Raw genomic sequence first — 27,128 nt, forward strand, 5'->3', positions numbered from 1 at the left:
TCCAATATTCATGATTAACCCTATCGGCATTGCCACTCAGAAAGTGTCAGAAAAAATGCGTCTCATCATTGACTTGTCAGCACCACGCGGATCAAGCACCAGTAGCATCAACTCGCTCATTCCTCACGGTCAATTTTATCTACAGTACATTACCATATCGGACGCAATTCATTCAATTAAATTGACAGGTCACAGCTCTTGGTTAGCAAAAGCAGATATATCAGACACATTTAAAGTAATGCCAATCCATCCTTCTTTTCACCACCTGTTCAGGATATGCTGGGAAGAGAAATTCTATTTTTCTAAGCAGTTAAATTTTGGGTGCCGCAGCAGCCAAAATTATTTCATACTGTCTCGAGGCTTTATGCTGGATACTTCTCAATTCATGTCGTGTTCCATTTCTGCTCCACCTACTTGATGATTTTCTCCTGCTCTCTCCTCCCTCAGATCTAGCAGCAGAAGCTATCATCAATCTTAAAAGTTTGTTTTCAGAGGTTGATGTCCCGCTTTCAGAAGAACAAACAACCACCTACCCCCCCTTCATTCACTGGAATTTCTAGGAATCACACTGGACTCACAAAAGTTTGAAGCCAGCTTCCCTGTATCTAAACTCGATCATATTCGTTCCCTTATCCAGAACTTTTAGATCAGTAAAACAATCAGGAAACGCGTACTGCTCTCATTGCTGGATCATTTCAATTTTGCAATTCTCGCCCAGGGTCAGACATTTATATCTTGATTACTTGCTCTTTCATCAACAGCACAAAACTTGGACTCCTGCATCAATATTTCATCAGAAGCTAGGAAAGTCATTAAAATGTGGTCAGCTCTCATACAGCACTGGAATGGCCTCTCTCTGTTCTATGAAGATTTCATTTCCGCACTGCACGATCTGGCTTGACTTATGGGCGCTTCATTTAAGGGATTCGGAGGTCTTTTAAACAATCAGTGGTTTTCTAGTGCATGGTCACTAGAAATAGAAACCCTATCACAGCATCTAAAATCCACAGCTCTTCTTGAAATTTACCCAGTAGTCGCGGCAGCACATCTATGGGGTCATCTTTGGTCAAAGAAATCATACTATTTTTCTGCAATAACAAATCTACAGTTCATATTATCAATAAAAGCTGTTCCAGTTCACCTCTTATTATGCAATTACTGCAGCGGTTAATATGGATTTCAGTATCAAATAATTTTCTAATACAAGCCCGCCATCTTCAAGTCATTTATAATAATGCAGCTGATGCTCTTTCTCGTTTACAGATTTGCAGATTTCACAGGCTGGTCCCTACAGCCCTGCCAACCCCAGCACTGACCCACCAGTTCAACCAGCTAATTTTCAACTGAACCCTCCTCAATTTAGCAGCACTGGCAGCACTGCAGCACTTTCCCCTTCCACCAGACTCTTATTTCACCGGCTGGACCACCTATTTGACTTTCTGTTCCCAAAGCAGGATTAATCCGACCCCATTCAACCAGAACTGGATTATGGCTTTTATAGTGCACGCAAAGGACTCTACATCTTGTACCAGCTACAATCAAATCCTATCTGTCAGGAATACAATATCAATTTTGCTTGATGTCCATTACCTCCCCAACTCTCCTATCAATACCAGCTGTCCATCTCCTCCTGCGCGGAATCTCTAAGAGCTCTCCGACCGCTTCTCCTTTTCTATATGTTTTCTATCTTTACTAACTCAATCTTTAGTAACTCTATGTCCCTGAGGGTGCCGTGCTGCCAACCTTGGAAGTTGCCTCACCATGACGTGGTTCTCACCTATGTATTACCTTTGACCAGAAAACTTGTAATGTGCTTCATTCCTAAAGCATATATATTAACACTAGCACCGCCATTGCCGCTTTTTGAACGGCTTTTGCAATCAAATTTAAATATCTCCATGTATGTTTAATATCTTGTGCATGTCCTTTCTTAATTGTTACTAAATATTTGAATTAAATACCCATACAGTGTTTCAGCTGCAGAATCGTAAAAATGAATAAGTAATAAGCACTTGCTTCTGCAACCACCAGACCCGCAGTTTATGAGACATATTGAAATCAATACAATATAGCTGACAATTTAGTCTGGGCTTTGTCATAAAATCAAAGTCATTGTGAAAGAATGTATTATATACTCCTGTCAAGTGCTGAAACACTAATGAAAGTCATTCTACACATCATATTATTATTATTATTATTATTATTATTATTATTATTATTATTATTATTAGCAGTTGTCACAAAATATACACATTGAATCACAATACAGTGTGATATAGCTACATTACTTTTTTTCTCGTCAGCTGAGCAAATTTGTAACTGTCCTTTGTAATTCAAACTTGAGAACGTTGCAAACCCAGGTGTTGTGATCAATGCCTTGATCAGTCACCTCTAGATCATGTATGCTAATTCTTTTGTATTAGGTGTAGGGAGACAGTGTTGTGCTGAGGCTGATGGAGCTGTACTTGGGCAAAGGACGAAATGTCACCACTGACAATTGTTTTACTTCTCTCCATTTGGCCAGGGAGTTGAAGAAAAAAAAACACCTTGGTAGGGACACCTTGGCAAGACGAGAGTTACCACCACCAGCTCCTCAAGCTGTACGAGCCCCCCTGGACTCCACTCCACTCCTCAAGCCGTGCGAGCCCCCCTGCACTCCACTCCACTGCTCAAGCCGTGCGAGCCCCCCTGCACTCCACTCCTCAAGCCGAGCGAGCCCCCCTGCACTCCACTCCACTCCTCAAGCCGTGCGAGCCCCCCTGCACTCCACTCCACTGCTCAAGCCGTGCGAGCCCCCCTGCACTCCACTCCTCAAGCCGTGCGAGCCCCCCTGCACTCCACTCCACTCCTCAAGCCGTGGGAGCCCCCCTGCACTCCACTACACTCCTCAAGCCGTGCGAGCCCCCCTGCACTCCACTACACTCCACTCCTCAAGCTGTGCGAGCCCCCCTGCACTCCACTCCACTCCTCAAGCCGTGCTAGCCCCCCTGCATTCCACTACACTCCACTCCTCAAGTCGTGCGAGGCCCCCTGCACTCCACTCCACTCCTCAAGCCGTGCTAGCCCCCCTGCATTCCACTACACTCCTCAAGCCGTGCGAGCCCCCCTGCACTCCACTCCACTCCTCAAGCCGTACAAGCCCCCCTGGACTCCACTCCACTCCTCAAGCCGTGGGAGCCCCCCTGCACTCCACTCCACTCCACTCCTCAGGCAGAACGACTGTGCCACCCTGAGTGTGTACAGGTGTAAAAAAAATAAAAAATGTGCTTATTCTAAGCGCTCTGCACAAATCAGTGACCATCAGGACTGACGCTAAACAAAAGCCAGAGACTGTTGCATTTTACAACGCAATGAATTACGGTGTGGATATACTGGATCAAATGGCACAGCTGTATTCTGTCAAAGATGGTACTCACAGGTGGCCTGTGTCTGTTTTTTATAATGTTTTGGACCTGGCAGACATCAATGTTTTAGTTTTGTACAAGGAGGGCACCGGCAACACAATCACTCGGAGGGACTTCTTTTTGCAGCTAGCCCTGGAGCTAAGACAGAAACATTTTGATAAGACACGAAAGCCGGCTGACAAATGCCCCTCAACCTTCAGCCAGCGCTGCGCCCACTGGCACACGAAATAAAAGACAATGCCAGGTTGCTAAATGCAATAAAAACAGAACTTTTGATGTCTGCGCCCGTTGTGAAAAGGCAGTCTGTGGCAAATGCACTGGTACAGGTGAAAAGCATGTTTTCTGTGTAGATTATACTTAGAAAGCTGTAATAGAACTCTGAACAGACAGTCAGAGCCTTTGAACTCTGTTTCACTCAAGGCGCTTTCACGTTGCATAAGTTTTGTTATATTTTTGTTTTATGCTATTTTTATAACTAGTTATTTATGTTTTATAATTGTATATGTGCATACAGCTTTCTATACCTGTTTACACAGAAGTTTATTGCATAAAGTTTATTTTATTACAGTTTTTCATGTTTATGTATATGTGTTCTTTTTGAAAAAAATAAGATTTTTGTTTTTAATTTTCAATGTAAATACAGTGTTTCTGCTCTGAAAATGTATCCGATTGGTTGTTTTTCATTTTCATATCGAAGCCGTTTTAAAATGGAGCCGCACATTTTATGGGTGTGGCGGTTGTATGTAGTCTGAAATCTCGGCGGTTCTGTTGAGAAGATAAGATTCAATTTGTGTTAAATTTGGTTCAATGAAAGTTGGGCCCATACCTTTCAAGGATTTAAGAGCAAGTTTTAATTTTCTATGAATTCTCATATTTTCTGTGTCAAACCCAGATTATTTTAAAACATTCTAAAGAACCCAAATTGGCCTTTATAAAACAAAAACCTGATGTCCAAATTTAAATATGTACAAATATGTAAGAGGAGGCTGGGGCCATGAAATAATATTGTTCTGAGAGAATTAGGAGGAGCCAAATCTTGCAATATAGCGGGCCTCATTTACGAAGCATTTACTGTAAGCAAAGCATGATTACCGTGTGCAGTTCTGTCCCAGTCCTATTTACTATTCCCATTTCCGTGCGGAAAACAAGGATTTAGCGAATGCAAAATGAAAGGGGCGGAAGAGCGCCGCCGCCTCATTTGCATTGAATGAATTATGTTTACGTGTGCAAAGCAGCATGTTAAACACAGATAATAAGCTGCCATACATTCATGAGCCATTCACAAAGGTCTGACAAGGATTCTGCGCCGGCAAAAATGACCCCAGAATTCCACCGACTGATTGCTGTTGTAAAGCAGACAGCATAGGCAGAGGAAGCTGTGTATTTATTTATTTTATTTATTTATTCATTCTTTAACCATTGAGACCGAAACCTCTTTACAAGGGTGTCCTGGCAAGATGACCACAGAACAGGCAGCAGTAAATACAACATACATTTTACAAAACCAAAAACAAATGAATGTCTACGAGGCATACATCAGTGATTCACATAAAACTATGAGGGGCCAAACAGGCCATAATTCATCTACTCTGTGTATGTAGTACATTGCTTTGTGTGTGTACTATATCGGTTTGCTTGCGTACTATATTGGTTTGCTTGTGTACTATATTGGTTTGTGTGCGTACTATATTGGTTTGTGTGTGTACTATATCGGTTTGTGTGCGTACTATATTGGTTTGTGTGTGTACTATATCGGTTTGTGTGTGTACTATATCGGTTAGGATTACCATGTGGCTCCAGATTAACCAGACGCTGTGAGACAGAACGGGATTTCAAATTTGCCCCTAAATTGAAATAAATGAAGGTGTAAATGAACCATCCTTAGCTACATTAATAATGGTGCTTCAATACCCGCATGCGCGTCAAATAATTGTATTATACCAAGAATGAATTGCAGCCAGTCGCTATTTTTTCTGTTTGTTAAAATTCAATCGCCCATATTATTCTGCAAATACAATCGCATCATCATCTCGTTGCTCTATCAATAAATTAGCTATTCGTTCATTAAGATCTGATCAGAAGCAGCTGATCCGTGTGACTTGTTTGCTGCGCCCAAGCAATTCCACCACAGCAGGATTAATCTCAGCAAAGGTGGAGCTCATTTATACGTGAATTACTTTCAATTTAGGGGGAATTTTGAAATTCCGGTCTGTCTCAAAGCGTCCGTTTAATCTGGAGCCATATGGTAACCCTAATATTGGTTTGCTTGTGTACTATATTGGTTTATGTGCGTACTATATCGGTTTGTGTGCGTACTATATTGGTTTGTGTGTGTACTATATTGGTTTGTGTGTGTACTATATTGGTTTGTGTGTGTACTATATTGGTTTGTGTGTGTACTATATTGGTTTGTGTGTGTACTATATCGGTTTGCGTGCATACTATATTGGTTTGTGTGTGTACTATATCGGTTTGCGTGCGTACTATATTGGTTGTTCATGTGACCTAAGTGGGCGGGGCAGTAGTAAAATGAAAATCAATGCGGCAACAGTATTGGACTGGTGCTGTCCACGTGGAGACTGAACGAGGGAGAGGTAGGTGTATTATTTGATCAATGTAGTTTAGAATTTTGTAAACCGTTTTCGTAATTAATATACCCTACTATCAATAGTTAATAAAGGACCGTATACTCTTGACATGTATTTTCAGTTTGTAAAATAATAATGCGATTTGAAATGTTGAGGTTTAAACGATTTTGGTCACAAAGTGAAATTAATATTAATTTGAACCAAAATTAAATCGTCAAATTAATGAACGACGATTTATACATAAACAGCATCTATAACCCGTATGCACCGTGACTTATTTTAGTATTTGTATTCCTTTAAAAAAGAAAAGTGGCCGTAGGCCTAATAACGATTTGTACATCCTTTGAGTACGAGCCCGGCCCCTATTGACCATTTTCTCTAGGAGAAAAATAATAAACTTTCAAAGAATTGGTCGAAATCGCAGTTATTAGTTGTGTTTTGTGTTTCAGGTTCTGTGTCATGGAGGATCGGCGGAACATAAGTATTTGCAGAAATCTTATTTCATCAGTTCTTAGCAGCCCTACTGTCCTCAGAGCTGTGGATGAGGCATTACAACAGACAAACTCGCCATCAGACAGCGTAACTCAACTAAATTAAAGCGCAGAATCTGAGCACCATGTGGAGTCCCCAGTTGACAGTGAAGTTAGGAGAATTTTTCGGCGCAGAATTCTTGCTAACGCACCTCTTTTTACTGCGAGATTAAACATGTCGCAGAATTCACGGATTTCCTCAAGACTGTCTGCAAAAAGGTTCTTTTTTCCGCCCAATTCATCAAAAATAATGGATGCAAAATGTATATATAGATAAAACCCTGTTTGATGGTATATTCATTAATTGATGGCAGTAGCACAATTCATTGTTTAATCAATCATCAAGGATGGCTTTTGAGTAACAATATGTTTGAGTGAATGGTTTGTCTTATTAATAATAATAGAAATAATAATTATAATAATAATAAATGTTATTGAATGAATTAGTGACTCTGCTTTTGAGTATAATTCTAATAATTTATCCCTGCCATAGGCCATACATTTTAAACTTAAAATGTAGGCCTTTTGTACAGTTAGTAGTAGTACAGAGCCATGACATATTGACATGGAGTTTTTATTATGGTATGAATATTAACCTTTGGCATCACCATCAAACAACATGTTTAGTTCTTGGTGTTTTGTCACAGTTGTCACCTTGTATTCAAAGATCTAATAAAGCCTCAAAAGTTATTTTTGTTACAGCTACTATAAGTAAGAATACTAACAATTTTATTATGAATAAAATGAAGTTAAAAAAGGATATGTATGTAACCATAGTCATAATATTGTTAATTTATATGTACAACATATCGAAATGTTGGGCAGCTGGCTCTTTGAGCTATATATATATATATATATATATATATATATATATATATATATATATATATATATATATATATAATGTATGTATTTCCCCTAATTTTTCCTATCATAGAAACTTAAAAAGAGGGATATGTGGTCCTAACACTTTCACAAAGGAGGTAGTGTTACTCCCAGATCCTACAGCTGAATTGGTTCCTCGACGGGGAACGAAGCGATGGCTGTTTGATAATGGTCATGTCAAGAACGCAGTGGAGTTTCAAAAAGACTGGGATGCCAAGACCATAATGGAACATCTCCAAATGGTTTTTCAAGATAAAATTGATTCCACCACACAGTGAGTGTGTATATGTTTGCATAAAGTCTTTGTTTTCATTGAATGTTAAGTGTGTATTTTCTTTAAAAAAAAATAGGAACATGAAGTTATACATTTATAGATTTATTAGAAGAACAATATGTTGCAGTGCTATACAATGAAGGGATTATTACATTGAAAACCTTACTATTTTCAGCATATATGTACACTTTGTTATTAATGTCTTAAAATATGTTTCTACAAATATAAATTGTATTTGTTTCTAATATAGCTTTGTATCTTAAATGCAGATTTGAAATTCTAATGGGACTTCATAATAAAGTGGTAAAGCCTAACCTGGTTGCTGGCCAAACTCTGAGTGGATTTTTAATTCACAAAGTATTTGCATCTAAAGCCTTGTATCTTAGACCAAACAAGATGCTGCTTCAGATGCCACATGGTGACACAAACAAGGTATGTTTTGATATTGCATTCATTAAAGTAATTAGAGTCTGTCAAAGTAATTCACTAATTTTTTATATGTTTCAGATCACAAATGCTTATGCCAGTGACTTTCAAGATGAATCATAGAAGCCTTTAAATGACGAGTCACATTGTGAAGTACACCAGTAAGTTTCCTTACAAAATATGAAATGTAATTTTAATAAAGGCTTGTTAAAACACATTTTGAAATATACATTTATGTGGAATGTAATATTTGCATTTTAGTGATTTCCTTTTTTTGTTTTTTTTATGAATTACTATTTGCTGTCAAGTCAGAATCAATGTAAAAATCACATTAAAGTTATATTAAGATACATTTGTTTTTTTCTTGTGAGCAGAACGGGTGAAGAACTGCACCAAGAGATACCAACCCTTCAGCTGACAAACACTGATGTTATATGCAGCACACCGTTCTCTGATTTAGGGAATTACGAAGTAGTCTGTTCTGTTTCACAACTTCAGTTGATGACACAAACTCGGACACCTCCAAACCTACATTCCAGCTGCACAGCCACTGCAGAAGAAAGTAAATCCAGTGACCCATATCAGTACGTATTGCTGTTTGCAGCATTTAAATAAAACTGTGCTTAAATTGAAAAAGTATTTTAAGGTGCTTCAAGTGAAATTGTTGAAAAATGTATTTAACAATGCAGAAGGTTAAAATGAAGACCCTTCTGATAAATGTAGCAAAAAACATGTCAGCATAGCTACTATAGAAAGAAACTTATAAAATCCATTTCTGCTTAGTTTAAAATTTTCTGCGCCATAATTCATAAAAATAGGTTAACTTGACCCATGACTTGCTATGAAATGATATAAATATATTGTTTAATATTCTGATTGTTTGACATTTGTAGTATTACATCATTTTTAGTTTCAGTGCTTCTCTTGTGCAGTCAGTATATCAACATATTGGATTTAACTCAAGATGACAACTCTGAAGCTTCCATTCTTTTGGATGACAATCTTATTGAACCATCACATGATGGATAAATGTGGTTCTGAAGGTTTCAGTAAGAGTTTTACTATCTTATTTAATTATTATTATTTTTTAGTTGGAAGGATTTTACTTTATTTTCTCTATGTGAACATTTATCTTTTCAGTTTCCTTCTTGAAGACATCCTCGGTAATCTAGCTAAAGCAATAAATGACGAGGAAATCAGTATTTTTAATATTAACAGATCTACTGTGTGGGAAGGTGCACTGCATGGATTCCGAAGAAATACATATTCCCCAACCAAAAGAATATCTGTGAAATTTACTGATGATGTGGGCCATTCTGAAGGTGCAGTTGACATTGGTGGGCCTCGCAGAGAGTTCTTACGACTTCTAATGAAGCACCTGCAGACCAGCTGTCTATTTATAGGACCAGAAAATCAAAAACATCTATGTTTAAATAGTTCAGGTATTTGTATTTTATTTATGAAACAAACAGTAACAACGGAAATGTATATTGTTTTGTACATGTAATGTAAAAAAGCCTACAAGATACTAAACTATTAACTACTACAGGACAGGTGATACACAGTGCCCTAACAACATATTAGAATGGTATGTTCACTAATATTTAGTTTGGTACCTGTATTATACATTACATAAGTATTAGCATGTACAGAAATCATGTAGCAAGTTAGTATGTTACTTGTTAATCAAACTTTTTTTTTTTTCAATTCTACATATGTGTACTTAATAAATTTGCTTTTCTGCTTCATCAGTGCAATATGTCCTAGACCTGAAGCTTGAGAAACCTGGATTCCTGAGCAGAATCATTTCATCATTGAAATTGTTTGGGGTAAATATGTATTTTTAAGTCTGAACAAACAACATTTGACAAAAGCTAATCTTTTCCCAGCTGTGAGATCAGATGACTACTTCATTGCCGGAAGAGCTATTGCTGTGAGCCTTGTACATGGTGGACCACCTCCCCGATTTCTGGCAACTGAATTATATGATGCACTAGTGAGAGGACCAGAAAATGTGACCTGTGATTTCCAGAAAATTCCAGATGAAGATTTAAAGTCAAAACTGGAGAAAGTAAGTATGTTTATTAAAATGTAGGTGTTCTGTTAAAAATACTAATAAACATATAGAATTGTCAAGTTGATTCTATCAATTAAAATGTTTTATTTTTATATTCTTTAACACAATGAAGTTCAAAAAGGTTCCTACATATTGAGCAAAACCTGCAAACTTAGTTTGAAGCCATGGATTAGTCATGGAAAACTGATGACAACATAGCAGAATGACTGGTATACAGTAGTCTGTTATCTACTTCACAGCTGGAGAAAATTGTTCATATTTACCTTAAACAAAAAAAATACATTAAAGTTAATTAAATTAATGAAACTAAAAAGTTGTGATAGGTGATAAGTCTTACAGTTTAGAAATCCCTTGCATATACAGCACACCCTCGCTATAACACCCTTCATTATAATGAACCTTTGGCTATAACAAACCTGGTCCCTGGACCAAAAATTAAAAATTAAAAAAAAGATCATATAAACACATACTGTCAACATACCGGTTTGTATGCACAGGATGCCACCTCTGCAGTGAAGTCAACTCTTTTATCTTAATAAAAAGCGCGCTGTGTAACTATAGATCCAAAATCTTGAATCGTATTTTGTCACACTTGTACTTTCTTGAACCAAAGTCATTGTATTTATCTTGCTCTTATTGTATTACTTGTACTGTGATTCTTGAAATGTATTTGCTTACGATTGTAAGTTGGCCTGGATAACGGCGTCTGCTAAGAAATAAATAATAATAATAATAATAATAATAATAATAATAATAATAATAATAAAATGAAAATCATTATGTTGCAACAAAGCTGGAAACTATATTGATTGTTAAAAAAAAGTAGTAACGTAGTCAAAAGCTCAGTTTGGGATTCTTGCTTGTTGGATTAAGATTTGGTGCACTTTGAAACGATTCATGTCAGATTGATTTTGAATAAATGTTAAGCTTCAATTCAGGATTTGTGCTTTCTGTACTGCGTTTCAATTCTTTAACAAACAGAATAAAGCAAAGGCAGAATACTGCATACTTGAGACGAATAGGTACGTGTAATTCTACTTGTATTCATAATCTCATCTCATTAATTTACTCCAACAGTTTATCATTCATTTTGATTGTCCTTTTGCTATAACGAACCCCTCGATATAACGAACAAAAGGCTTTGACCCCAACAGGTTTGTTATAGCGAGGGCGTACTGTATTATCAAATCCAGACTAGTATCAGTATAACACAAATTGAGAAATGCTAAATTTGTATTTCAGATTGCTGATGCGCAGAGTTTAGAAGCAGCAGTGGATGTAGTCTTGATGTCACAGGATTTCCTCAGTTTAGCAGGGTGTTTGCGTCATGTGACTTCTCTAGAAGGTCATAAACAGCTTGTGAAAGAAGCTACAAACTGGTATTTCTTTGGGTGAACAAGCAGTGCATTTGAAAGGTATGCATGTAGGTGTTCAGACAATGTAAAGTGTTCTATTTTAAATGTGGTTTTGTTGCACTGCATTTATTAGTTGATTCTACATCAATCTCTGAAAGTGTTTTTAAACTATGCTATTTTTCAATTTTGAAGAAAGTTAAACATTAAACCTACATTCCAAACTGCGTTGGTTTTAAAGCTGGACTTTTAAAGAGATTTAGATGAAATATAAAGTGATTTATAGAGTGATTTATATATATATATATATATATATATATATATATATATATATATATATATATATATAAAATGTATTGTTATTATTATTTACAGGTTCAAGTTGGGTCTCTCTACCCTGGATGTGTTAGATGCAATCCGGAAGTTTCCTCAAGCATTTCAACCTGCCTTCTGCCACACAGAGACCAAACTTACCTCTCAAGAAATTGATCAGATGTTCTCTATCGTTCTGGAGAGTCAGGGAAGCAACAAAAGGCAGACGCAGTCAAAAGTCACAGGATGGTGGCGAGATTATCTGATAGATGCACAGGGTTTGTATTGTCCTAATTTTATACAAACAGTAAATAGAGGTGGCTTATTCATTGTATCAGGCTATTTTTGGGATGATAGTCATTATTTTATTGTCCCAAACCAGCAGATTTGTCAGATTTCCAATTCCCAGAAATCACAAGTGTTATCATTGCATTAGTGTCCAGGTTGTATGCATTGACAACTATTGTATTATAATATTGTACATGTAACATAGTATTTTTATAACTGAATAATCCTGTATGTAGCCTTATAATATTTTAGCAAATATTTACATAAAATATTGGATCACACTTTTTAATGTGCACAAATTCCTACAGAACAACCTAAGGATGAGCACCTGAATACCTTCTGCACTTCCTCTGACTTCTGATGTTGATCACATGTGAAAGGGTTAAGGTTAGGGTTATCGTCAGGGTTAGGGATAGGATTACAGACTAGGGTTCGAGTTAGGGTTTACACATGTAGGAATTCATTAGGATTTTTGCCCGTTATTCAGAAGTGTAACTAAAACAGTGTTTATTTTTACAGAAAACATTGCAACGATATGCATTGTAACCAAGTTAAATGGTTTTCCATTCTGTTAATGTTAAACTTTTGGAACCTTTTAGACCGTCACTTAGTATCTTACCAATTACTTTTTTTTCCCCAGGAAGAGGAAACCGGAGTTTCACTTGGAGAAATTCTAGCTTTTGCCACAGGCACTTATCCTCCAGCTCTAGGATGGGAAACTAAGCCATCCATTGAATTTATTTACAGCAGCGACCTTTTCCCAACTGCAAACACATGTGCTAATGTTTTGCGTTTACCAACAGTTCACAAGGAATATGAGGACTTTAAAGAGAACATGGACTTTGCCATTCAGAATTCTCCAGGGTTTGGGCAGGCATAAAAGACACATGAGTAAATTTATGTATGTACTAAAAAATCACAACATGACTTGTTTTATTGTGGTAACTAAGGACCTAACATTTGTGGTGGTATTCGAACTACTGCCTTATTAAGCTTTGATTCCAAATCCTTCAAGAGGTCAATCAAACCACTCCTAGTTAATTGGTCAAATTGTCCTCAAATTCAGTAGGTCCTTAGGCATACATTGGAAATGAACATCAGATACTGCATCTTTTTCTTTTCAGAGATAGAATCACTTTTTTTATTATTATTTGTCAGTTGAGGATTTTGTTTATCAACTAATATATTTGATGTAAGAATTACTGTTCATAATCTGAAACTTTGTATTAACTAATCTGGCCTTTAATGTTAAAAATCATTATCACTGACCATATGGTGTGTAGTATGTAGTTTAAGTTCAATTAAAAATATAATGTTTTAAACACATGAAAATAAAAGCATGACTTAAAATGTTAAATATTAAAGGTAATGACAGGTCAGTTTGTGTTGTTAGACAAGGAGTTCACATTGTTGGAAAACTTGTTACAGTAGGTTGAGTATGAGGAATTGTGTTTTTTTTGGGCTATTTTAGTCTTTGAAGTATAGTCAAAACGGTTCTTAATACAGCTATTTCAATATTGTGCACAGTTACATCATCTGTTTTTTGTACCTTTTGGAGAATGTCATAAATGTAGCTGAGAAAATGTACAAATTCTTGTGAACCAACAATTTTGATACTTTAAAAAAATGTGTGAAATTCCCTGACATTTTTAATTAGCGCTTTTTATTTATTTTTGATATTTTCCACTGTTTTCAGCTCTTAAACAGGTGGAGATAAGTTAAGTGTTCAATTAAGTAGCCGACAACTCAATTAAGTAGCTGGAACGAAAACCAGCAGACACTGCGGCCCTCCAGGACCAGGGTTGAGAACCACTGGAGGAGGGCATTTAAGGGTGAATACATAATCATAGAAACCTTTTAAAATATAAGTATTCAAAATACTGTATTTATTTAACAAAGTATACACCCCAGTTTTTCAGCCTTTTTAAAATTACAAGTCTGGTTATTAAGGGCTGCACAGACGTATAGTTTTAGTTGTACAACATCTCTTAGCTACTTGATCTAAATGCTCAGATGATAACAGCAGGACTAAGGGAGAGGAGAAGGGGTTTCAAGTGGGTTTATTAACATACAAGTACAATATTACAATTCACCCATAGTTCAGTATAAAGGGTGGTAAGGTATTGCAATCACCTCCTAGAACATAATTTCTGCTGCCATTCATGGTACCATGTGTGTGCCATGTGAATTTAAAGTGCATTGGATGCACAGTTAAAGAGGTCTCAGAGGTAACCTAGATCTGGGCTGGTTACCTACAGGTGTTGATACTGACAGCATGCTGGTTGCACTCCAAAGCTGACTCCTGTATTGATGTGCTCTTCAGATTTCCAAGTGAGGGATGGGAAGTGACTAATCAAGTTCAAATAATAATAATAATAATTTTTATATAGCACCTTTCATAGTGGACCACCATCACAAAGCGCTTTACAAGATATGAGACTAGGATAGGGTGTGTGAACTATGCATCATCTGCTGAGTCACTTACAACAACATCTCGCCTGAAAGACAGCACAGGGCAGTTAAGTGACTTGCTCAGGGTCACACAGTGAGTCAGTGGCTGAGCTGGGATTTGAACCGAGTGTTGCAAACAGTTACATGAGAATTCTAGAAAGCTACTGTTTTTCTTTTTCAAACACTACAATAAAGATTATATAAACCTATTATATGAAGATTCTAGAAAGTTCTATTATCAAAAATGTAGGGAAGGCATATCATTACTGGAATTTTCTAATACAGAAATATTCAATTCAGTATAAAATGTATAAACCATGAAATACTTTGACAAAATTATATTTTATTAATCTCTGGCAAGCACATTCTCAACATATTCCTTGACAGCTAGATAATTATTAATTCCATGGTTGTTATCGTCCTGTAAGGGATCAATCAGTTTTTGTAAATGTTCATACTGTGCATCTGAAAGGGTGAAAACATTTTCAGGAACAACAACATTTGCTAAAGAGTGGAAGTTAGAGAGTCCTAGACTGTTTGTTCTGTCTCCTGAAGAAAGAATGCCAGCGTGCCACATCTGAAGTGGGGACATATTGTCCACTGTGCTTAATCTGTGACTGTTCCACTGATTTACAAATTCATTGGCAGCTGCAGTAATCCTGGGCATGTAAACATAATGTAGACAAAAAATATCAAGTTCTGAATTGCTGTCAAGAAGCAGGTTTTGTTCCATGAAGCAAAATATGTCTTTGAAAAAGGAAGACACCACTCTATTCAGTTCTGCCCAAAGGCGTTCGATTCTCTGATTGTGAACACTACGTCCCACTATAAAGCTTCCACAATTTGATCCTCTTTTGTTTATCATGTATCTTGCCACCTGCACATTTTCAGTTCCTGCATCACCTCGAACCCGCAGAGGTAAGCCAAAATTCCTTAGCCCTTCCTCAAACAGATGGAGAACTGTTGATGCAGTATTGTTATTTGCTGGTTTTAAGTACACTATGGTCCGGCTGTAACCATCAACACACCCATGAAAAACAAACCTCCATGATATAAGTTTATGGTTACTGTCTATGTGCCCAAAAAAGAAAGAAAGAAATTACAATTACAATATGCATATGCATAAAAAAACCATGAGAGTCATATTCTCCTGATTTTACTAGAAGGTAACTATAAAGGTATACGTGTGGTATAACAGGTGTGTATATATACAAACACACAATCTACAGGTTAAGTTTGGAATCAAGCACACAAAAAAAAAAATCAGATAAGTACATTAAAAGTATATTTACATATGTTTTTTATTGTATGCTATACAAAATGCATGCCAACATTCATGATCAATGAAAATAATAACAGTCATCCGTCATCTTTTGCCCGACCATGGTGATATGTTAAAAATCCAAGAACCTTCTAGAGCAGGGGTGTCAAACTCCAGTCCTCGAGGGCCGCAGGGTTTTCTGGTTTTCATTCCAACTTAAGCTCTCAATTAACTTAATTGATCTGATTATTTGTTTAATTGGACATCTTTAATATTTTTCAAGGTCTTTTACAGATGATGATTTAAAATATGCACTTGATTCAAGGTACACAGCCTATGAAACATTCTGAGGCCTGGAGAGAAGTGTTAAAGCTGCCCAATTAATCAAATAATTAGACCAATTAAGTAATTGAGAGCTCGGGTGGAATGAAAGCCAGAAGACACTGCGGCCCTCCAGGAACTGAGTTTGACACCCCTGTTCTAGATGACCTCATACTCTACCTGTGCAAATTCTGTTGGTTGAAGAAAGACCCAATCAGAGATTACCAAGTGTTTCAGAGCCTTTGTGACAGGAGAGAAAGGAGTCCCTCTTGTAATTTGCCCTCCAGACTACTGGCAGCGCTGTGCAGGAAGGACCGAGACACAGGAGAATGGCTGAGTCATGGTTGGGGCAGAAGCCACAGTGGGGGCGGCCATCTTAACTTGGGGCAGGACCTCATGGTTGAGCCCCATTATTGCAATCAGCTGTGCTGCGCTCGACGATTGGCTGAGGTGGGGCAGTGCACTGATTGTAGGGGCAGGGCTCGGCACTATTTAGGCTGTGGGGTTCTGCCATTTGGTCTCCCTATCCTGGACTGAGACAGTGGTGCTGCGTGAGCTCTGTGAGTTTTGTTCTTTTGTTTGTTTTACGTATATTCAGACTGAGGATTCCCAGACCGGCTGCCTTCGAGTCTGGATTTTCCCTGAGATCCTGGGAAGCTGCAGGAATTACTTGTCCTGTTGTGTTGAAGAGGGAGCCCGAGCCACCTGCTTGTTGGGGATCATTGGAAAACCCTGTGGCAGTGTTTCTCTTTTGTTTGGACTATTTGTTTTTCATTTCAAGCCTCTGCTTACCATAGCTGGTAACAGAGGCAGTTTCTTGTGGGAGTTATAAATAAAAAAAACCAACCCCAACTACGTGCTTCCTGTCTCCATCACTTCTGTATCACATCACTTCCTCCCATAACCCACCACAGCCTTATATATGGAAACAGGTACACTGTCAGGAGCTCAGTTTCAGTAAGAACTTCTGAAGGTGGCTGTTGTTAAACCTTTTTGTAAGGATGGCAAAAAGAAAGCAGACTGCTATAGGAAAAATGTTCTGCTATTTGTACCTTAAGGAAATAAGGCATAACTGAAAGAAAGAGAAGTATTTGCTTCCAAATTTTTGACCTGTAGTGTATATGTAATATATAATTATTTCTTTAATCTTTTGGAAATTTTGCTAGATTTTATTTGGACATTAAAAAAGTAGAACAAAAATCTGTGAAAGTTGTAAATATTATGTTATTGACGTAATGCAATGATACTCACTCCTGGTCCTGGAGGGCCACAGCCCTGCAGGATTTATAGGCAACTTCAAATTTTCAAGGGCTATAGACCTGGAAATAAGTGATAATTTAGACCAATTAGACCCTGTGGCTCTCCAGGACCAGGCGTTTTTACTACTGATGACATGTATCACTGATTACTTGCCAAAGATAGTTTGGTCCAGGAACACTATATATTCTTCTTTGAATTGCAGACCTTCTACGAATTATAACTCCAACAGGGTCAGTTATATGAAGTCTTTCTCTTATCGCCACCGTTGCACTCTGATGTTGCGTGGACGTATGCTGCCAGAAATATATGTCTCTCCTGCATTTGGAGTTGAACGCCTTATTTCAAGGATCAGATTATCAAGCTCAGAATCAGGGATGCTGCTGAAGCTGGAGTATGTAAGAAGGCCCAAACGTTGACGGTGTCGGTATATGGTGCGTGTTCCAACAGACAGAAGTCTTGCAATGGAAGTCCAGGAAAATCCAAGATCACTAAGGTTTTCCAAAAGGTTCCTAGGTATCTGATACCTGAAAGTATTAATACATTTTATTTTAAACTGATTTCTTTGTATTTGGTGAAATATTTTGCTTACAACCTAAAACAAGGGTGGCCAACTCCAGTCCTTGTGGGCCGCAATGTCTTCTGGTTTTTGTAACAACCAAGCTGTCAGTTTATTGGCCGAATTATCTGATAAACTAGAAAGAATAATACTTTTGCTCTGGCCTAATTTTGTTATACAGATACTGAACCTTCAATCAAGTACATATTTTAAATCATCAGTATGTAAAATATCCTGGAAAATGTCTCATAAAACCTTAAATATTTTCCAGTAGCCAAATAATCAGATCTATAAAGCAAGACCTGAAGTTAGAATAAAAACCAGAAGGCACTGCAGCCCACAAGGCCTGGAGTTAGCCATCCCTGACCTAAGATATGAGAAATGATTGGCAAGATTGCATGCTAGTATGCATAAATTACACTAAAATGCTTTATTAACATCATTTTTGTTTACATTTCCTTACAACAGCTTCCTGTAGTAAGCCATAGCTTAATAAAATGTAATCGTATTCCAATAAAACTTACTATTACATTAACCTTTGCATTGTGTAAGTATACATATAACTATACCCATCTGTACTTCTTTACAGTAGCTAGTGAATTTATTAATGTTCTCAGTAGTCATTTGCTGAAAGTTAAAATGTAAATTGAAAATCTTAAAATAACTAATAGGCTAACTGTAATACACTATGTAGGATATTAAACAAGTAAGCAATAAGTAAGCAATGCAATAACAGAATCACTTAATGTATGATATACAGTTAATAACCTTTATGTACAGTATACAGCTAATAAACAAGCAGTGTGCTTAAAGAAGCAGGGATATCTAATCCCAAGCCAAGAAATAGACAGCAGTGTTTTTAAAATCACTAAGTCACTTTAGATGTTAAAATATTTACTTTTTAAAATATTGTGTTTGGAGTTAATATGTAACTAATATAACTTAGTACTAAAAGGATAAGTGTAATAAATATTGGCTTACCTCGGTCTTCCAGGGCTTTCACTGAAAAAACGACCAGGAATCAGTCCTCTCTGGTTTGTGGAAGGGGCAAAACTGAGAAATTCTTCATTTCTTTCTAGCCACAATATTCTTTCTTCAAGTTGTTCATACAGGCAAATTAATGCACGAAGTAGTTGATTAAGAAAAATGAAAGCTTGATTTTGAATGGAAAAAGAGGCAAGGATACTAACAATTTCAAAAATCAACTGAAGATGATCTCCAACATGACGATGAATTCGCTCAAGTTGAGTAGCATCATTCTGCACAGTTTCAATACTGGACACTGTGTGATCAACACTAAAAAAATAATCTGTTATATCTTGCTCAGATGACATCTTTCAAAAATGTGTTTCTCTCCAAATCTTCCCATGAGGTATTTGGCTGTTAGTCACCGTGTAACAATTTTTTTTTTTTTTTTTTGGTTCCTGGGTAGTAAGTGTTATTTCCTAATTGCTTATGCCTCAAAAGTATAGAAAATGGCTATTATTCCCCACAAACTTTGCTTTTGTGACCAGGACAGTGATATTTTGAAATTTACCTATTTTCCAGAACATTCCAGATAGATTCAGTGCTGAGTAAACTTGGAGTAACTTCTTGAACTTTCTAGAACTTTCCAGTAATATAAATAGTAGTATAAATACAGGGGCCTTAAGCCCACCAGTTCAGTTTAGTTCCAGCTGCCTAAGTGGATACATATCTGCATTTTTCTGAGATGGCATCAAGAGGCTGCAATGGTGGCATTCCTGATGGGTCTCCAAGGCGGTTTTACCAAGTTTCCCTGCTATCTTTGCCTTTGGGACAGCAGGGACACCAAGGCGCACTACCACAGGCGGGACTGGCCACAGTGGACCGAGTTCTCTGTGGGGAGGAACAACGTCAAGTGGGAGCCACTGGTTGACCCCCGGAAGGTGCTGATGCCACCACTGCACATCAAATTGGGCCTTATGAAACAATTTGTCAGAGCTCTAGATAAGGAGTCGGCAGCCTTCAAGTACCTTCAAGACTTCTTCCCTAAGCCGTCTGAGGCAAAGGTCAAAGCCGGTGTCTTCGTCGGACCACAGATAAAGAAGATCCTGGAGTGCAGTGAATTCCCCAAGAAGCTCACTAGTAAGGAGAAAGCGGCTTGGAACAGCTTTGTCACAGTGGTTCGGGGCTTCCTGGGCAATCACAAGGCCGAAAACTATGTGGAGCTGGTTGAGACTGGTGAAGAACTACGCCACAATAGGCTGTAGGATGTCCCTCAAAGTCCATATCCTTGATGCTCATCTTGATAAATTCAAGGAGAACATGGGAGCGTACTCGGAGGAGCAAGGCGAGCGCTTCCACCAGGATATACTGGACTTTGAACGCCGCTACCAAGGACAGTATAACGAGAACATGATGGGAGACTACATTTGGGAGCTGATTCGTGAAAGTGATTTACAGTATAATTGTAAATCTCGAAAAACTACTCACTTCTAAATCTTTTGTAGTCATTTTTGTATTACTTCAGTATAAATACATGTTAATTTGGATTCATATGTTGTTTCTTTCTGACTATGTGAACGAAAAGACACAAATTCACCCGTTTTCTCATTGGAAATAGGTAAATTTCAAAATATCACTGTCCTGGTCACAAAAGCAAAGTCTGTGGGGAATAATAGCCATTTTCTATACTTTTAAGGCATAAGCAATTAGGAAATAACACTTACTACCCAGGAACAAAAATTGTGTTACATAGTGTTGTCTGTTGACTAATCTCCACCCACTAAAGGTCACAGAAGTCAGTAATGAATATGCATAAACCAATATATTATGCAGGCAAACCAATATATTCTGACAAAATTAATACTACACACGCTAACCAATATAGTACGCACACAAACCAATACAGTACGCAGACAAACCAATATAGTACACACACAAACCAATACAGTACGCAGACAAACCAATATAGTACACAAGCAAACCAACATAGTACGCACACAAACCGATATGGTACACACACACAAAGCAATGTACTACATACACAGAGTAGATGAATTATGGCCTGATTGGCCCCTCACATAAAACACTAATTTAAAAATAATAAAACATCAACAACATTCAATCTGGCACCAGAAACATTTACAAATTGTTAATTTGTGATATCTACCCTTTGAAATAGACATAACTTTAGCCATTATTCTAAGTTTATCTGGTACATTTTGACTACCAATTAGAGGCACAATCCATAGCCTTAATATTTTTTCCAACTGATTCCATTCCACAGGGGCACTATAGCTGAAGGCCGTTTGACCAACACAAGACCTTCTCCCCGTTTACTTGATAATTAAGTGTAAGGCTAGATCTTAAATTATACTTGGCTATATTTGCCTGCAGCATCAAACCTAGATACCATCGTGACAAGCCTATTAAGCCTAGTAACTGACAGTGAGTCTGAGGATGACACCCTAATACAAATCTGGCTGTTTTATTCATTAGCCGATCCAACCTTTTTAATTGTTCAACAGAGGCATGTAAGTACAAGGTATCACCATAATCAAACAAAGGAAAAGAACAGCTCTTAATAACTCGGTTTCTACTTTTAAGCGTGTTTTTTTTTGCTGTCAATAAAGAAACCAAAGTTTCTGTGCAATTTTCTTTAAAGTAGTAGAAATGTGCAAATCAAACTTTAGCAATGGATCTAACCATATCCCCAAATATTTATGTTCCAGAATCGGTGTTGTTCAATATTAAATGCCACTTGAAGTTTTTCTACTACATCTGTGCCAGAGCATCCAAACGCAAAAAGCACTGTGTCATCTGCATAAAGATGACAATGAACTCCAATCCCGTGACAGACATTATCAATGTCTGCATAAAGATGAGAATGAACTCTAATCCCCTGACAGACATTATCAGTGTAGAATGTCAATAATGTTGGGCCCAAGATAGAGCCCTGCGGTACACCTTTTTCAATCTCTGAAATTGAAGATAATTTACCCCCTCCCTTTACTTGTTGTTTCCTATCATTGAAGTAGCCACAGAACCAATTTACAGCTTTATCAGATAGCCCCAATTCCCCCAGTCTCTCACATAATAACATGTGGTCTACAGTATTGAAGGCCTTAGACAAGTCAATAAAGACAGCAGCTACCAGCTGCCTACTAATCAAGGCACGTTCTCAGAGATGGTGCTTGGAACAGGGATTGAGAGGAGGGGCGAAATCGACAGTGAGGTACAACAAGTCTATTTGTTATTGTACAATAGCTCAGGAAGCCTGGGCACTCACGATGGAGCACTTCCTGAATTGATTTAGTTTAGATTTCGCCCTCACGTCTTCCCTCCCTCACATTTTTGTTTTGGATTAAAGAAATAAAACTGAATTCTTATTTCACCTGCACGTTTTGTGCTGTTGTCTCCTTATCAGCACCACTATGCAACACTATGGTTTATTTTGGGCTAATTGTAAGTTGACTAAGATAAAAAGAAAATATGCTGAAATAATTGAGTTTCAATTTAAAATAATATTGTATTATTTAGACGCCTACAACAATGTGAAACCTACAATGCATCAGCATGGTTTGATTTGTATTACATGTAGGACAGACAAAAAAAGCCTATAGGTATTCATTTGATTTTATTACTGTACTGTTTAAGCCTATTGTACTTATCTATATTTTTATATAATGTAATGTGTACAGAGAACACATTAAATGTTATGTTATTAGGCCCACACATGTATTAGGCTATTAATATTATTTTATTTACTAAACAAGCATAAATCAAGTGAAATCATAGAAATACATATATAGTACTTTAATTAATATATATATATATATATATATATATATATACACTGTATATATATATGACAGATAAGTAAATGGGTGTGTCCAAAAACCAGAGATCCAGACAGGAGTTTCTTAAAGAGAGGACGGTATGGTCCAGGTAAGTTTATTATTTACACAAAATAATCAAACAAACAAAAATAATATGCCTAGCCCTGTTCGGGCCTAACTGACTTTCTTCTTTGTCTCTCTCTACACAGTGAAACAAACACAGCGAAATAAACAAACACAGCTTGAGTCTATAGGCAAGTATTTCCCCTATTCACCAATAGGGGCAGTATGGATGTTTTTGTAAGGTGAGTGGAGACTCAGTCACACCACGTGCGCAACAGACATACAGTTCTTTTCTTGTTTTTGCTTTTTTTTTAATTCCCTCTTTGTTCCTTTTATTCCAGCTCCGAGTGGTTTGCCTTCAGGTAAGTATCAGGACACTTTGGGTGGAACTGCTCCAACTGCAACGTTGCTGAGATGTCTGACCCAGAATTCCCGGATGTGAAGAGGGCAGACTTTCCAGTTTCCCAACCAGAAATAGTGTTCAACAAAATAAAGTTTTTAAAGTCTCTCACGAGTCTGTGTGGTTATTTTTATATTAAATCACAAAGTCACATGCCTTCAGGTTTACCCCTCACTCCCAGGTTCCCTATCTGGCTGGTTATATAATTATTTGTTTAAATTTTCCTCCACACTGTAGCAAATTAACGATTAACTATAAAAACAATTGCATAATCAGCGGCAGTCCTGAATCACAAACCCCTTTCAAGCTTGCAACAGGCTTTGGTATTCCAGTTTTAATCCAAGCAATCAGAAGTCTGTTCCCTGCGGCAACCTCCCACAAACTGCCCTGACTTTCTCAGCTTGCCTCCTTATATACCCAGGAGTCCCCGCCCATCCTGTCTCTGCCACGGAGGCTCCTGGGACATGTAGTTTTTTACTCTCGGACGGCCATTTCTTAAAGCGACGAGGCCTAGCTTCCTCACAATATATATATATACCTACAGTAAATGTCGCTTATTAACAACCTCTCGATTCCCAGCAAAAATTTGTCATTAACCGAAAGTTGCCAAAAAGCGAAAAGCCCTCGTTTTCAAGTGTATTTATATAAAACGATATATACTGTAGTTGTACAAATATGGCACTGAAATACATGTGTTTTAAATGTTACAGTGTTAAAAAAGTAACATGATAAACACGAAACACCCAAACATAGAACTGTTTACTTCACACGTGTGTAAAAAAAAAGGAGTAGGCTTAAATAGTACTACACAACGATGTGCTATAATTTTCCTTACAATGAGTAAAGCAAACATAAAAATATGTGTTGTACTTACAATCAAATCTAAAGAAAACAATTTTAAAATAAGAAATTGTCCAACGTTGTCTGCTTTTTACAATAAGAACATAAGAACATAAGAAAGTTTACAAACGAGAGGAGGCCATTCAACCCATCTTGCTTGTTTGGTTATTAGTAGCTTATTGATCCCAGAATCTCATCAAGCAGCTTCTTGAAGGATCCCAGGGTGTCAGCTTCAACAACATTACTGGGGAGTTGGTTCCATACCCTCACAATTCTCTGTGTAAAAAAGTGCCTCCTATTTTCTGTTCTGAATGCCCCTCTATCAAATCTTTATTTGTGACTCCTGGTCCTTGTTTCTTTTTTCAGGTCAAAAAAGTCCCCTGGGTTGACATTGTCTATACCTTTTAGGATTCTGAATGCTTGAATCAGATCACCGCGTAATCTTCTTTGTTCAAGACTGAACAGATTCAATTCTTTTAGCCTGTCTGCATACGACATGCCTTTTAAACCTTTATAATTCTGGTTGCTCTTCTTTACACTCTTTCTACAGCAGCAATATCCTTTTTGTAACGAGGTGACCAGAACTGAACACAATATTCTAGGTGAGGTCTTACTAATGCATTGTAAAGTTTTAACATTACTTCCCTTGACTTAAATTCAACACTTCTCACAATATACACAAGCATCTTTTTGTCCTTTTTTATAGCTTCCCCACATTGTCTAGATGAAGACATTTCTGAGTCAACATAAACTCCTAGGTTTCTTTCATAGATTCCTTCTTCAATTTCAGTATCTACCATATGATATTTATAATGCACATTTTATTGCCTGCGTGCAGTACCTTACACTTTTCTCTATTAAATGTAATTTGCTATGTGTCTGCCCAGTTCTGAATGCTGTCTAAATCATTTTGAATGACCTTTGCTGCTGCAACAGTGTTTGCCACTCCTCCTATTTTTGTGTCGTCTGCAAATTTAACAAGTTTGCTTATTATACCAGAATCTAAATCATTAATGTAGATTAGGAATGGCAGAGGACCAAATATTGATCCCTGTGGTACACCATTGGTTACCTCGCTCCATTTTGAGGTTTCTCCTCTTATCAGTACTTTCTGTTTTCTATATGTTAACCACTCCCTGATCCATGTGCATGCATTTCCTTGAATCCCTACTGCATTCATTTTTAGAATTAATCTTTTATGCGGGACTTTGTCAAAAGCTTTCTGGAAATCTAAATAGACCATGTTGTATGCTTTGCAATTAACCATTATCGATGTTGCAACCTGTGAAAAGTAATCATTTAATATATTTGCTATTTTTTTTTCTTCGTCTATGATTTTGCCATTTGTGTCTCTTAGACATTTAACCTCCGCAACAGATAGCATTCTTAAATATGAGTAATCTATTGTCTCTATTTTTCTTTCTTAAACTTTGCAGGATAAAATATACTTCTTCTATAATACATTTACCACATTAAAAAGAGATTGATCCTGCCTCTAAGGCAGCTTATTTAGACTAAAGAAGAAAGGTAAAATGAAACAAGGATGTAATTGTTTTCAACTATTTGTATCATACAGTACTCAACTATCAATGTAGTGAATGTACATTTTTTTAAAGAAATTAAATTGGCACCTGGAGACCTGAAACATAAGAAAGTTTACAAACGAGAGGAGGCCATTCGGCCCATCTTGCTCATTTGGTTGTTAGTAGTTTATTGATCCCAGAATCTCATCAAGCTACTTCTTGAAGGATCCCAGGGTGTCAGCTTCAACAACATTACTGGGGAGCTGGTCACATGGTTTTTTTAACTTCAGGACTTTGTTTATATTGTTTATATTTTGCCATTTTTAACTACATGTTCATAGTTTCTTACACTATTGTGAAATTTAAGATCTAAATAGCTGAAATCATGAAATTTAAGTTTTAAATAACTGAAACCATGAAATTCAAGATTTTTAAAATGTTATGACTGTGAAATTTACGAAAATGTATCGTGAATTTGATAGGGCCCTGCTCAGTAGAGTGGGAGTAACCAAGGCACTCTTTTAAGAAGAGAGACCATGAATAGAATGCTAGGAAGATCTTGTTAAAATGTGACCTATATTCCTCCACACTTTTCCCTTTTCCAAAGCTCTCTAAACAACAGCCATGAATAATTTTGAATCTAATCACCCTGCCAAACCCCGGGGGAGTTTTAACTCATCTTAATTTCAATACATGCTTAAGTGCTAAAGAAAGGAGCCAATTGACACTGTTTATTTTTTTATGCAGCATGTTTATTATGTGCAGTGTGTTATTTATAACTCCTCTCTGCCATTGAAAGGAAATATGTACAAAATGAATACTTTGGTAAATCATATTACAAGTTACTAGATTGTAATTACTTACTGTAATTACTGTAATAGTGCAGTACCAGTACGTCTTATTCAGAGTTTTAATGTCAGAGCATTGCCTATTAGCAACCTCGCCCCAACATAATGTTTACCATCTAAGATGACTGCATGGGCACCACATGCTCTTTTCAAACTATAAGTAAATATTGTACTGCAATGATGTTAATTTGCAGACTATTTTGATGTGAAAACATACCCATAAAAGCATGCATTTCATAAGGGCTTTATTTAACTAAGAATTGGTAAATTGGCAAAACACCTGTGTACCAATATATGTATCTGAACTCTAAGGATGTAAAAAATGATTATCTGATTAAGTTCATCTTATTTTATTTATTACAGATGTATGAATGAGTAAACTATATTATTGACAGAGCATCTTCTTTGACCAAGCTGGCTTTGCTCCGAGTCCCATAGTTCTTGCTGGAGAGAAGCTGAATTTCATCAGCAGGGTACAGTCCATACTGATAACCTGCATTGCTTTGCGGTGAAGTGTTTTCCACAGCAGTGGTACAAAGCAGGAAACCACAGTAACTATAAAATTAGATCTTTCAGATTTCTCCAGATCTCTAATTTCAGGTTTCCCTAGATCTCTAATGTCAGATTCCCTAGATCTCTAATGTCAGATTCCCTAGATATTTAATGT

The 27,128-nt window shown here is 37.1% G+C and overlaps 2 long non-coding RNA genes across 2 annotated transcripts; both read left to right on the top strand.

The window, feature by feature from the left end:
• Positions 1 to 7,497: 7,497 nt before the first annotated feature.
• LOC131701948 (uncharacterized) lies at positions 7,498 to 9,116 on the top strand. Its single transcript, XR_009309183.1, has 5 exons — positions 7,498 to 7,681; positions 7,951 to 8,113; positions 8,189 to 8,268; positions 8,482 to 8,691; positions 9,040 to 9,116. It is a non-coding gene; the product is annotated as an uncharacterized LOC131701948 (long non-coding RNA).
• Positions 9,117 to 9,999: 883 nt separating this feature from the next.
• Positions 10,000 to 13,017, top strand: LOC131702011 (uncharacterized). Its single transcript, XR_009309242.1, has 4 exons — positions 10,000 to 10,178; positions 11,427 to 11,599; positions 11,912 to 12,126; positions 12,777 to 13,017. It is a non-coding gene; the product is annotated as an uncharacterized LOC131702011 (long non-coding RNA).
• The last annotated feature ends 14,111 nt before the right edge of the window (positions 13,018 to 27,128 follow it).

The sequence above is a fragment of the Acipenser ruthenus genome, chromosome 28 (assembly GCF_902713425.1).
Source record: "Acipenser ruthenus chromosome 28, fAciRut3.2 maternal haplotype, whole genome shotgun sequence".
Lineage (NCBI taxonomy): Eukaryota > Metazoa > Chordata > Actinopteri > Acipenseriformes > Acipenseridae > Acipenser > Acipenser ruthenus.